The 13,101-nt window shown below is 38.5% G+C and overlaps 1 long non-coding RNA gene across 3 annotated transcripts; it reads left to right on the top strand.

Moving 5' to 3' along the window:
• The first annotated feature begins 321 nt into the window (after positions 1–321).
• LOC148133193 (uncharacterized) lies at positions 322–12,770 on the top strand. Of its 3 annotated transcripts, XR_015747189.1 has the most exons (4): positions 322–509; positions 11,201–11,285; positions 11,425–11,516; positions 12,666–12,770. It is a non-coding gene; the product is annotated as an uncharacterized LOC148133193 (long non-coding RNA). The 3 variants fall into 3 exon arrangements; XR_015747187.1 differs by having other exon boundaries at positions 11,201–11,516; XR_015747188.1 differs by lacking the exon at positions 322–509 and adding an exon at positions 4,434–4,525 and having other exon boundaries at positions 11,201–11,516.
• The last annotated feature ends 331 nt before the right edge of the window (positions 12,771–13,101 follow it).

Here is a 13,101-nt window from a genome sequence, read left to right as displayed (position 1 = left end):
AAATTTATTTGCTACCCATCTCACCACAAGGTGACTTTTGATTATTTTATTAATTTTATTCACATTTTTTACCCAACACTTATTTATTCCTATATTATTTTAAAAATCCAGCTTCAAGTCCAGGGGTGGGATTCTACCAGTCCTGACCAGTTCTATAGAACCCTGTGTTAACTTTCTAAGCAGTTCGAAGAACCGGTAGTTAGAAGAAATCTCCTTTTGTTTGTTTCCACCCTTATTACATTCTTGGCAGTATGGTATGCCTAGACGTACTGTCTCCGAAGGACATTTTTTTCCTTTCCTGATACTTTCATAAAGGGGAAGGGTTGTTTTAAGCTTTTTACACTGCTATTGGGAGGAAATTCTCCCCTGGAAATACTTCCAGCCAGCACTTTGAAGAAATAATTTAATAACAAAGCAGAGCTCGAAACGAAGTTTTTTAATGACAAGGAACTAAGATGAGTGACATTCGGCAAGGCTTCTTGGTTAGCTAGAAAGACTGACATTCAAACGTGAGTTTCTGAGTTTTGGTCTAAAACTGGTTTTTGGTGAAGTTTAATTCTGTCCTTGGTGACATTTAATCCTGTATTTATGATGGGATAATTTTCCCTATTCAGCTTTGTTTGGAAGGAAAAAGATTAATCTCTGTTCCTGAAAAGAAACTGGGTTGAGAAATTTGGCTGGTTCCTGAGTCTATTTGTTCTGGTAATTGGCTTAACAAGCAACAACTACTGCTGTGATTTAATTATTTGTATTGTGTTTGATTTTTTTCCTGCCTCATGGTTTCTTTTTCTATCTGGGGAGGGGGTCTTCCTTTACTGCTTTAGTGGTATCTGGCACTGTCCTTTTGGGCTGTACTTCCAAGAGGCAGGATTCAAGCTTGACACTGATTTTTTTTTACTTCCTTTCTGGGAGGCATATGACCTTTCCTTAAATTTGGATGATTTCCTTAGGATATCTTGTGAGGTGAGTGAGACCAGCTGGTATCTTTAAGTGGTGCAAATGGATCTAAGGATTGCTTTTCCTGGGTGTGCTCTTTCTGGAGAGCTAAAATGACCTCTCTGCTAAAGGGTTTCATTTTATGAGCAAGAGTTGGCTGCTGATAGTTATTGCATTTTAACTATTTTAATTCCTCAAGGGGCTCTGGCACCCTGCCTGATTTGTAACTCCAGCCTGCAGGTATTTTTAATATAATGATTGGTATTTAGGGCAGCTTTTTGCAAGCAAAGAAGCTTTTTGTATTTTTGTACAGGTAATGCTTGATTTACAACAGTTCATTTAGTGATCATTCAAAGTTACAATGGCACTGAAAAAAGTGACTTGTGACCATTTTTCACACTTACGATTGTTGCAGCATCCCCACTGTCATGAGAGGCCAGGTGAGGAGAAGTGCCCCTTGACGTGAGTGACATCGAGTTGACCACGCCCACCCAGTCACATGAGCACCAAGCCACACCTACAAACTAAGCCATGACCACAGAAATTTGAATCCCACCCCTATTTAAGTCCATTCTTTCTCATGAGCAAAGTGAATATCTGCTAAACTGACACATACAACTAATATCTCTCTGACAGTTTGAGCCTATTATCTATAATTTGTTCTTGTTTTTGTAACAGGTTTTCTTCCCCAAATTTGCAAACCATGTGCATATATGAAAAAATAATTTTAATTCCCCTAGAATTTCAGAACTGATCAGGCTATGGATGTAGAACCCTTTGCAATTACGAAGGAATAATTATCAAGTAGTATGTAATTACCAAATATACAAATATTAGCAAGAACAGTGTGAAAAAAATGTAGTCAGTTATAATATTTTAACACACACAGTATAATCAACGTAAGCATGAAGCTATTATATTAATCTGGAAAAACAAAAAACCGACATGAAATTTACACAAACACACACACACGTATGTGTGTGTGTATATAATTTCTGCAAAAAATTAAATGTAAAAAAGGAGTTAAAAAAGAAAAAAATAGGGAAGGAGAAAGGGAAAACAAGTGAGGAAAAAAAGAAAAGAAATAGAAAAAAAGTAACTGAAACTTTCTTTGATAGAGTTGCAAACATAAAATAACCCTAACCAACATGGAATTTCCATTGGAATTATGCATTTAAATTGACAAAATTTTAAAACAGGACAAGATAACATGGCTATATTTTTGTTTGTTTGTCTGTGATAGAATAGATTAGTCTAAATTTATTTAAATTTTAATTTGGGGCTTCCTCAAAGTTTTAGTCTTTTTTCTCTAAAGCTAAGAGGTGCTCATAGCAACCACATGTGGGTGTGTTTGGGAGAGAAGTTACACCACTTAATAAAAAGGAATTGTAATCAATGATTAATAGCTCAGACTGAGATGATCCTTGTGATCATGTCACCATCAGTTCCATCATAAATCACAGTGTTTTATGAATTGGATAAATTGTATGATTGCTAGATCTACTATACAACTATGCTTCTTCACTACCAGTTTTTGAGTTGCTGTAGTAAATTAAGGATTGGCAAGTTATTTACTTTATGAGAAGAGAAAAAACTGAGATAAGTTTATAATTTATTTTTATACTTGATGGCAGTCCTCCATGTCATAGTTTCTCCGCTCTTTATTTCACCCATAGGAAAAAATCTCTCAACCCCCTTGAGGTTTCGCAAAGACATATACCTTCAGTTATTATTGCTGCAAATTTCAGCACATGTTTTCTTTAAACAAACATGTTATGAGACCTATGGTGACACAATGGTTAGAATGCAGTATGGCAGCTAACTCTACCAACTACCAGTTCGATCCTGACTGGCTCAAGGTTGACTCAGCTTTCCATCCTTCCAAGGTCAATAAAATGAGAACCCAGATTGTTGGGGGCAATATGCTGACATTGTAAGCCATTCAGAGTGCTGTAAAGCACTACAAAGTAGTATATAAGTTTAAGTGCCATTGCTATTGTTATCATAGCTACTTCTTTTAAATAATTAAATAAATGTTGCCCTGTTGTTTAGTTGGTAAGTTGTGTTTGACTCTTCATGATCCCATGGATCATAACATGCCAGACTCCCCTGTCTTCTCTTGTCTCCTGAAGTTCACTCAAATTCATGTTCAGTATTTACGTTTTAGCACTAGCGCCAATTATATTGGACTTCTCCAGACATTCTCAGAAATCAGATGTGATTGAATGGAAGAAAAACAACATGAAAACTGGCATGCTTGATCTATTCATAAAATACTGCTTATCTCCATCTATCCATCATCCATCCATCACCTGCATATCACCCCGTTTTGTTGGATGGGGGAAAAGTTAACACATATTTTTACCAGTGCTAAATTATAGGAAACCAGAACTTTTTCTAAATCTTATTTTAGATCTCAGCCTTGAGTCATAGTAGGATTACCTTTGGAGTTACCTGGACTAGGATGAGAATTTTCTAGGCCTTTGGATTGAGGTCCTGAACTGGATTTTTCCCAATAGTTTAGTCCTACAAATACATACTTCAGAGTAAGCTCCAGAGAATTTTAAAAACCCCTAAACCCAAGTAAAATAAATATAGAAATTCATTCTAAATCTGAATTATGGAGATTTTTGTTTTATTAAGACTAAAACAGTTGTTGTTCATTCATATACAGGAAGTTGGTTATAAGAAAAAATGTTTTCAAGTGTACAAATCCATCATATAATTTCTTAATGCAAGTGAAATAAGATTTGGAGACTAATCCTTAAAATAAATTGTGTCTTACTCACTTTTTACTTGGTACCCTCCCCCAAAAGAAGGAGGCTACCCAGCTAAACAAAAGACCTGAAATATCAGCTGTGGTATTAATTTACATCTGCAGCATGTTAGCTGATAGCCAGACACCTGCAATCAGAAGTCCAAATATGGCATTGCCATACTATATCATCAGGTAGATTAGATACTGGAGTCAATGTATGAAGCAACAAGACACAAGCTATTGTACAGATGACCAGCAAAATTACAGTGTAAGAATCTCCTAATCTCACTGCAGGCATTTTAATTCTGTTCAAGTATAGAACTGCTTTTGTACCAAAATAATTGGTTATACCTCTTCTTTCCTACTGGACCTACCAATATATGAGAACCCAATCTGTTGTGGCTCCGATTGCCGAGCCTGTGCTGTTAGAGAAAAAGGACATGGAAGATGAGGAGGAGGAACTGGGAATGCCTTCCTCCCCAGGACCTTCCTTTCTGGCAATGCCTTCCTCCCTGATGATGCCTCAGGTTTCAGCAGACAACCGAGAGGAACAGCCTGAGATTAATCAGGAGGAAGGCATATTGGAGCAATCCCTGACAGGGAGTCAAGAGGAAGAATGTTGGCTTGATCCTAGGCAGCATCGTAGGGAGAAATGTGAGCAGCAACGTAGGAGGCGTGGGAAGGTCAGAGAGTGAGCTGAGTCATTGAGCCAAACCCCACAGGGGATAAAAGTGGGTGTGTTGTTGGCTGGACCTTTGTACGGGACAAAGTTTAATCTTACTTCAGGTTTTTCGTTGTGAATGATTCTTGTGGTCTGCCTTGTAATTCTCTGTAAGTAGCTTTTTACTTGTTATCAATTCGGACTTGTAAGGCAGAGAATGTTGGAATGCCAAGGACATTATCAGTTCCAAAGACTTAACTCTGTGAAGTCCGAGTCAGCTTGCCTGCCTGTGTTTGTGTGAGTTTGTACTCTTTCATCTTTTGAGAAAGAAGAAAGGTGAGACAGAACAGGCATAGTACAAGATTGAAGGATTTGGGGCAGATCCCTGATTTCCAGCAAACCAGCACTAAAAGCCAATTAACTTGAAATTGCACTATATTTTACCCATCAACAATGGATTAAAAGAGATGGCAAGCAGGCTGCTTCAGCAAAAGAAAGATTCAGAGTATCTATTTCATAACAGAAAAGTTTTTGTTCTTTATCACAGACAATACTTACATGGGAAAACAATAATTGCACTTAGACCAGGATTTCACCACTTGCTCTCAAAAAATAAGCAGATGTGTCTTGAAGAGTACCTTCTCAAAGGATATTGAACCCAATTCTTCTGGGACTTGAAATACAGGCATAGATAATTACTTGAAACTTCTAGCAGAAATATGGCTGTTTTCTGTGTAATTGTGGTCTATTTTTTTTCAGGAGATCAGCTCTTATTTTTCTGTCATTTTCTAAAAATGAAAATTAGGAAAGCTAAGGGGAAATATCATACAATATTAGGCTTGTTCAATGGCTTGTATTGGGGGTGAAATGAACAACCAGGGACAATATTTCACAGGAAGTCTGTGGACCAGGAAGCTATTAAATTTGTGGACTTACACTTGTTAGAAGGAGATCTGGTTCTTTTTGAGCTAGGATAAGAAAAAGAATGTAGAAAGCAGGCAGTTACTTGAAGCAAAGATATAATTTAGTTCCAGAATACAGACAGGTCTATGACAATTTGCCATGGTTACCTCTCCATGGACCATTTACCACAGCTAACTGACTGCAGGACAACTCGCCATGGCCAATTCACTGTGGAACAACTTATGCAGAACCAGAGTTACATCAATATCAAAGAAATCTTGAAATAGAATCATTAAGGAAAGGATGCAAAAGAAGGGACAAAATGAAATGTGAATGACAACAATTAAAATAATGTTCAATTACATTAAATACTTAAATTGTGAAATTGTCCCATGGTGAGTTGTCCTGTGGAAACTTGGCCATTGTGGGTTGTACCGCAGCAAGTTGGCTGTGGTGAATTGTCCTATTCCGTTACAGACAGAGGTACCAAGTCAGCAATCAGAGATGGACACTCTCAGCCGTCCCTTGCAAACTCTTTATATAGGAAAATCTTTGCCTTTGTTCTCTGAAAAGCTCAGTCCTTCAGAATTCTTAGAAAGTATAAATGAACAGTTTCCCTGCCCAATTAGTATTATGGGTTGAAATGGCAGTGTCAAGGAGAAGAGGATCCTTTGTTTATTAATGGGTGAAATCTCTGGCACCTTGAAACGAATGTTTACCTGAATGGGCTGCCGCCTTTGATCAGTTCCAACCTCTTTGTCAAGTTTATTGCCTTTCTTTCAAATGTAATTCCTAACCTTTTGCCCTGGAAATGGCTAGGAGGTTTGAATGAGAGAAACAGAGGGAAGATTGAATGGAAGGGAGAGTTTGATTTCCTTCCAACACATCTTAAGCAAAATGTCTGAAGGTTTTTGGTTTTTTTTAAAAAAAAGAGCATTAAGAAAATACATCATAAAAATAGAAGACATTGCAACAAAAGAAAGCTAAAATAAAATAATCTGGATCTTTTAAAAAAAATCAAGTCAGGAAATGTTACCAACAGGATTCAAATATAGAAAAAAAAGAGTCTTGTGTGAAAACACAATCCTTATATGACACTGTTGCCAGAGGGTCATTGACAAGCCTTTATTCTGGGAAACAGGCATTTCCAGCAAAAAGAGACCAACAATAGACAAGACTTCAAAGTAACCCAGCCGACACACAAAGAATTACACCAGAAAAGGTAAAAATAGATCTGCACTCAATTGCGGTTCACCAGAAGGAGGAACTATTACAAAGAGAAAAACAGAATCACACCTAAACAACACAACCAGCAGAAAGACTTCCAAAATACTTTGCAAAGAATGTAGATGCATTTCTGAATTGTGCTACTCTTTCCTCTTTAAGCTAGTAGTCCGTTCAAAGCTATTTTATCTGCTTTGTAGATACAGAAACCTTAATTGGTCATCGACAAAATTAAACAACTGTGTGATTGCTGTTAAACAGATGTTAGGATTTAATTTCCATTTTGTTTGTAATAAAGACTGACAAACCAACCTTTACTTCCAACCAGGGTGAGATTCTACCAGTTCGTACTTATTTGCTAGAACCGGTTGTTAACATTCTAAGCAGTTTGGAGAACCAGTTGTTAGAAGAAATTACTGGCCTAATCCTGTAAGGAAGGCAGGAAGGAAACATTCTGGTGTTGCTTACAGAAACTGCCTCTCTGTTAACCCTTATTACATTCTTGGCAGGACTAGATTTCCTGCTCAGGAACTTCTCTGGAGTTTTTCCCCCCTCCTTTGCTGGTACTGTGCTTGTGTGGAATGACCATTCAAAGTTACAATGGCACTGAAAAAAGTGACTTATGACCATTTTTCATACTTACGACTGTTGCAGCATCCCCACAATCATGAGAGGCCAGGCGAGGAGATATGTGCCTCGATGTGAGTGATGTTGAGTTGGCCACGCCCATCCAGACCATCCAGACCATCAAGCCACGCCCAACAACTAAGCCACGCCCACAGAACCAGTTGTTAAAAATTTGAATCCTACCCCTGCTTCCAACCCAAATCAGGAAATAGTGTGTCTTTTACGGGACTCAGCCACAGGTAAAACCAAACTTTGAGGCCATCGTATTTCCTAAAGCTGACTTCTCAATATTTAAATGTGAAAATGAGGATGACCCAAAGGTGAATAAGTCTGACCTGAGACTCCATCACAAGATATATTGGATAAATCTGTTCCCCACCCACAGATTCTGAACCCACAGATTCTGAAGCAAGCATGAAACTTCAGCTCCAGCCAGCTTCATCATAGCTAGTATTCTAGTCTTGTAGGCTACCTTTGTTTTTATTATTTTGTTAGCTATTCTATTTGAGGAGCACAGGAGAATATTGAGTATTCAGAGGTACAGAATAACAGAGATGAAAGGGACCTTGTAGGTCATATAGTACAGCCCCCTGTTCAAGCAGGAGACCCCATAACATTTCTGGCAGATGGCTGTCCAATCTCTTATTGAAAACTTCCATTAATAAAGCACCCACAACGTCTGAAGGCAAGCTGTTACATTGGTTGATTGTTCTCATTGTCAGAAAAATTGTCCTTATTCTAGATTGAATCTCTCCTTGATCAGTTTCCATCCAATGATCCTTGTCTGGCCTTCCTCTCCTCTCTATGACAGCCCCTCAAATATTAGAACACTGATATGTCACCCCTGGTCCTTCTCTTCACTAGACTAGCTATGCTCAGTTCCTGCAACTATTCTTCATATGTTTTAGTCTCCAGGCCCCAAATCATGTTTGTTGCTCTTCTCTGCACTTTTTCCAGAATCCCAACATATTTTTATAGTGTGGTGACCAAAACTGGATGCAGTACTCTAGGTGTAGTCTTACTAAGGCTTTTTAAAGTGGTATTAATACCTCAAGTGATCTTGATTCAATCCCTCTGTTAATGTTGATGAATATTCATTGAAGAAGTCTTGAGTCTCTGTTCCTGTTTTTTCTCTAATAAGTCCAGGACTCTTCCCTTACATTTTAGAGTACACCAGTGGTGGTATTCGACCGGTTCTGCCCGGTTCTAGCAAGCCAGTAGGAGTGATGAGGAGTGGATACCGAAACAGTTCTCTCCGCCACTCTGCTGTTGGGCCCACCTGCCTGCCCAGGCTCCCATACTCACTTTTATCTGCTGAATTTGAAGCACATCTGCTTTGCGCGGCACCGCACAAAGTGCACATTTGGCATGTGTCTGCATGCAAACTGTGTGCATGCGTACAAAGCGCGTCCACCAAGCCACGCCCACTGAACCGGTGGCAACAATATTTGAATCCCACCACTGACCTAGTCCCTTGCTACATATAGCTCTTCTATTTGAGCAAATATAGTTGTTTGAATAATATGTGTGCTGGTTGTGTGTGAGGGAGTGAAGTTGGGGTTGCAGTCTACACCCAGAGTCATTTGTTAAGACAAAAGTCTATAGCAATGAAATAAATAAAAATAAATAAAAGCAGCTGCAGTCAGGCAGAAATGCTTCCCATACCCTCTTCCTTCATGCATTCATACATTAACTTACAACTGTACTTGAAAAGTATCCAAGCTGATGTTGCAGATATATGTGTAAATTAAGTCACACCCAGGCATTTTCATGGATATATGGACATAGAGCAACAGCCTCAGTCCATGCAGGCCTTTTATTTACAAAAGCAAAGATAGAATGGGAAAAGGGGTGTAGGATGAAATGTGATAAACAAATGACATGCAGATGGGGAAGCAGATGTGATGTCTAGAGACTGGCAGCTATTGCAAGCAAGCAAGAAGACTAGTGTTCAACTACCAGGACCCCAAGCTAAAGTGAGCAGGATATCCTGGTGGGATATCCTGGTGGGAACTTTGTCAGGAACTTGGTAGCCATTAGAAAAGGAACACCCATACTGAGGAGGCACTTCATCCAATTTGTGCAATAACTTTTGGGAAAAGTCAAAGATTGTATACTACCTCATGGATTTTGAGACATGTTGAACTCTGTATTAAAAAACTGAGTATGAAAGACTGGGTATTAAAGGCATATTTATGTGGCAACATCACCTTGCAAAATCATGAAGGTTGGAGTTGACCCAAAGCTTCAATGGGTGGAATTGAACAGGAATAGCCTGTGGGTTGGGGTAGATGTATGCTGCAATAAAGCTATGCTGTGAGGTTTCCTGTCCTTGAACAGAAAAAAAACCCTTCACTGGTTGCATGCCTAAAGAAATGGTACTCAGCTATGTTAATCTTGGGAGTTTTAAGTCAATATGAACTTAGCTGTTGCCTTGACTATACTTTGCCTTTTTATTTTTACCTCTGTTTGTATTTAAGCAATGCCAAGAGGTCAGTTCCACATGACCTCTTCTTGTACTATACTTTGCATATTTTGGTTGCAATGATTGGGAAACTGATGCTGACTCTGTCAGACACTAATGTAATCACTGGCTTCATTTGTTAAACTTTCCAAGGACCAGCTGTGAAGTGTTAATTGGGAAATCATTATCCCTGGACACCTGCAATGGTAATTGCCAGGCACTGGCCCTTTCAGGTGTCGAGCAAAAATCAAAAGGCAGGTTTCTGCAACAAGAAATATTTGGTTGCAGTTCTGAGGAAATAAAACCTTAAATGCAAGTATTTAGAAATGTATTGTTTATCATGTAGAGCATGGGATCCTGGACAGCTAGCGATGTAGCCCCACAAGACCATAAACATTTAACATTTTTATAGCAATAATAATAATAGTATTTAAACTTATATACTGCTTCATAGTGCTTTACAGCCCGCTCTGAGAAGTGCCTCCCTTCTAAGTTTGCATGACCTGTGAGATCAAATTGCCTGAGAACATGTTACTTTCTCAAGATTAGTCAACTAACTTTGTGCCTGGATGGGATCCAGTAAAGCTGGATCTCCCCATTGTAAGCAACAATAGCACTTAGACTTATATACCACTTCACAGTACTTTTACAGCCCTTTCTAAGCGGTTCATAGAGTCAGCATATTGCCCCCAACAATCTGGGGCCTCATTTTACTGACTTCGGAAGGATGGAAGGTTGCGTCAACCTTGAGCTGGTCAGGATTGAAATCCTGGAGTAAGCAGTGAGTTAGCCTTGCAGAACTGCATTCTAACCATTGCACCACCATGGCTCAAGATGGTGTAAGACTGAGTCAACCTTAAGCAGGTGAGATCCAAACTGCTGACAGTCAGCAGAATTAGCCTGCAATACTGCATTCTAACCATTGCACCACCACGGCTCCTAAAATTATGTGATTTTAATATTTATATATGTTATTGAGTTTAGTGATATTTATACGTGTTAACTATATTGTATGTTTTATATGTGGCCTAAGACGCCTTCTCTCACTGTGGACCAGGCAAACCAAAAGGTTGGACACCCATGATGTAGAGCTAGGAGAAAGGGATAGGAATTAGGGAACTGAGTCCCATACATACTTAAACACACCTACTCAAGCTACTCATTTGTATGGCATGGTAAATGGTGCCACAAACTATCTGAGATTGTGGAATAACATTTGCTTAATGCTCTATACCATCCTTCATACTGTTGTTAACTGTGCTTGGTATATGTGAGTTCTATTTGTGTTGTGTTTCTTTTTCACTAAACCTCTCTCTTTCGTGGTGAACCCATACTATCATTTCATCAGGCAACAGGATAGAGAAGGAGAAAATTTCATTACAACTACAGCAGCTTTGGAGATGAACTGTAGATGACTCTCATTTACCCTCCTACCCTGTTTTCAACTGAGATGAGTTTAGAAATGGGAGCATTTAGAGATTTCGCTTAAGAGTAATGGCATGCCAAATAATAGAAACAATCAGTTATTGCCAATCTCACTTATAGGAGATTGTATTTTCTATCAGCCCAAGCGTTTGTCCTCAGCTCATTTGTTATTAGGGTGTTGTCTGATTTTCCATTTCAATAGCGGTGAAGAGAAGTTCATGAACGCTGGACGTTTAAGTCCCTGGAGGTCTACATCTATCAAAGAAAGAACGTACAGTAGTTCTTGGGTAAGTTACAGAGTCTTATAGTACCAGATGTCTGCTCAAACTAAAAGATTAACAGGGCAATCAGGCTCATGCACAAAAAACACCCCCCTATGTCTCTTACACATTCCTAACCAAAAAAACCTCCACATCCCTTCCATAGGTATCTGCGGACTACCAAGATCACATTGTGATACAAACCTCAACCTTATGACATCTGATGTAGGCACAACAGTTTTTGCATCCTGAGATCAGGTTGTCTGTTTTGATCCTTTTCACCCTTCCCCATAAGCTCCTGTGATCCTTTACTTAGAGATTTATTTCTCTCTTCAGGATTCCACTTGTATTTAGTGAACAAGACCTAACATGGCATACAATAGAAACAGATAATGTAAACAAAAGTAACAAAACAATCATACAATTAATACCAACTATTAATAAGAATAGAGATAAAAATGACAACCTTTCTGGAGAAGGGGATGATCATCATTCAGTCAGTATATTCATGGAAAAGTTATCTTGCATAATCTGTAAAAGTGAACCCTAGAAACTCTGTGACAAACTTGCAGGGAATCAGTGTTTTGTTTACCTCTGATTAATCCTTGTATTGAAAAGGGAAAGACTCACCACTGGAGCATGACCTAGAAGAACCAACCAAAGCCTGTAACAATGTTCCTGACTATGAGGAAAACTACTGAAAGCAGTTTTGGGCTCAGGGACTACAAACTGGTACATTAAATCACATCCCTATATGTCACAGTGTTCTACTACTTTTCTTCAACTGTTTGCAAATGCAGTTCTGGTTGTGACTTCACAAAGATTTATCATATTAATTAACTATTAAGTCTGTTCCTAGCATGATATCAGATTACCAGAGACTATCAAGGGATCCTTATCTATCCCAAAGTCTCTGGGAATTGGGCAGTGTACAAATTAAATACATTTGTTTGTAGTCATTCTTGGTTATGATGTCACATGCTTCAGTAGGCCCTCTAGATCATCTTTTTCTTTTCTTTTCTTTTGAAAAAAAATAATTCTATGTGGCTACTTGAAGTTGACAAAGTTGGTTTTTGTGACATTTCTGGCTAGCAACTCCTCTTTTATTGTAAACTTGTGTTCTCTTCTTCTCTGTAATTCTTTCTCAGTACATTACAGTCTCTGAGATAAGCCTAAATAGTTACCTCTCTGTGAAGTCACAACCAGAACAGCCCTTTGCAAACAGTAGGAGAAAAGCAGTAGAACATAGTGACATGTAGGAATGTGATTTAATGCACCAGTTTAAATCAAAATCATATCAATCTTTATTATGCTAATAGAGCAGCATAACTGATCATTATTCTTCTTCATGTCTCCTTTATTTTCATTGTCCCATTGATCTGTTATGTTTTTTGTCTGGAGAAGCAGGACATGAAGAAAAATACCTATACTACCTGCTTTCTGTTCTGAAGCAACACCAAACAGTTTATGGACGTTTGCACTCATTAACATTGCCAAGGAAAAAACAGCAGCATGGACATAAATGTAAGAGGTGAGAGAAGAAGAATGTAACATCAACAGCATTCTTTGGCTTGCAAGTTAAGCACTCTTTCAAAAGTGTTTATGAGGCCCTGCTGTTGAATGGCAGAGTTAGGGTGTGTACTGCACTCCTGGTATAAAGGAACTGCGGTGCTCCAATACTCTAGATAAACATCCTTTTAGAAACTAATATAAACCTTTGGGGAAAATAAAGGATAGGAATATGTGAGTACCTTGCATTCATTCTAAAATAAAAGATTTTATTGGACTTGTTTTATTCTTTTTATTTCTTCCTCCCAAACCCAACCCAACCCAAAGATAACAT

Source organism: Notechis scutatus, chromosome 1, assembly GCF_049901735.1.
Source record: "Notechis scutatus isolate UNSWTSFEM ecotype Mainland chromosome 1, rNotScu1.2, whole genome shotgun sequence".
NCBI classification, from domain to species: domain Eukaryota; kingdom Metazoa; phylum Chordata; class Lepidosauria; order Squamata; family Elapidae; genus Notechis; species Notechis scutatus.
The sequence above is the reverse complement of the archived record's forward strand: the minus strand, read 5'-3'. Positions and strand labels throughout refer to the sequence as shown.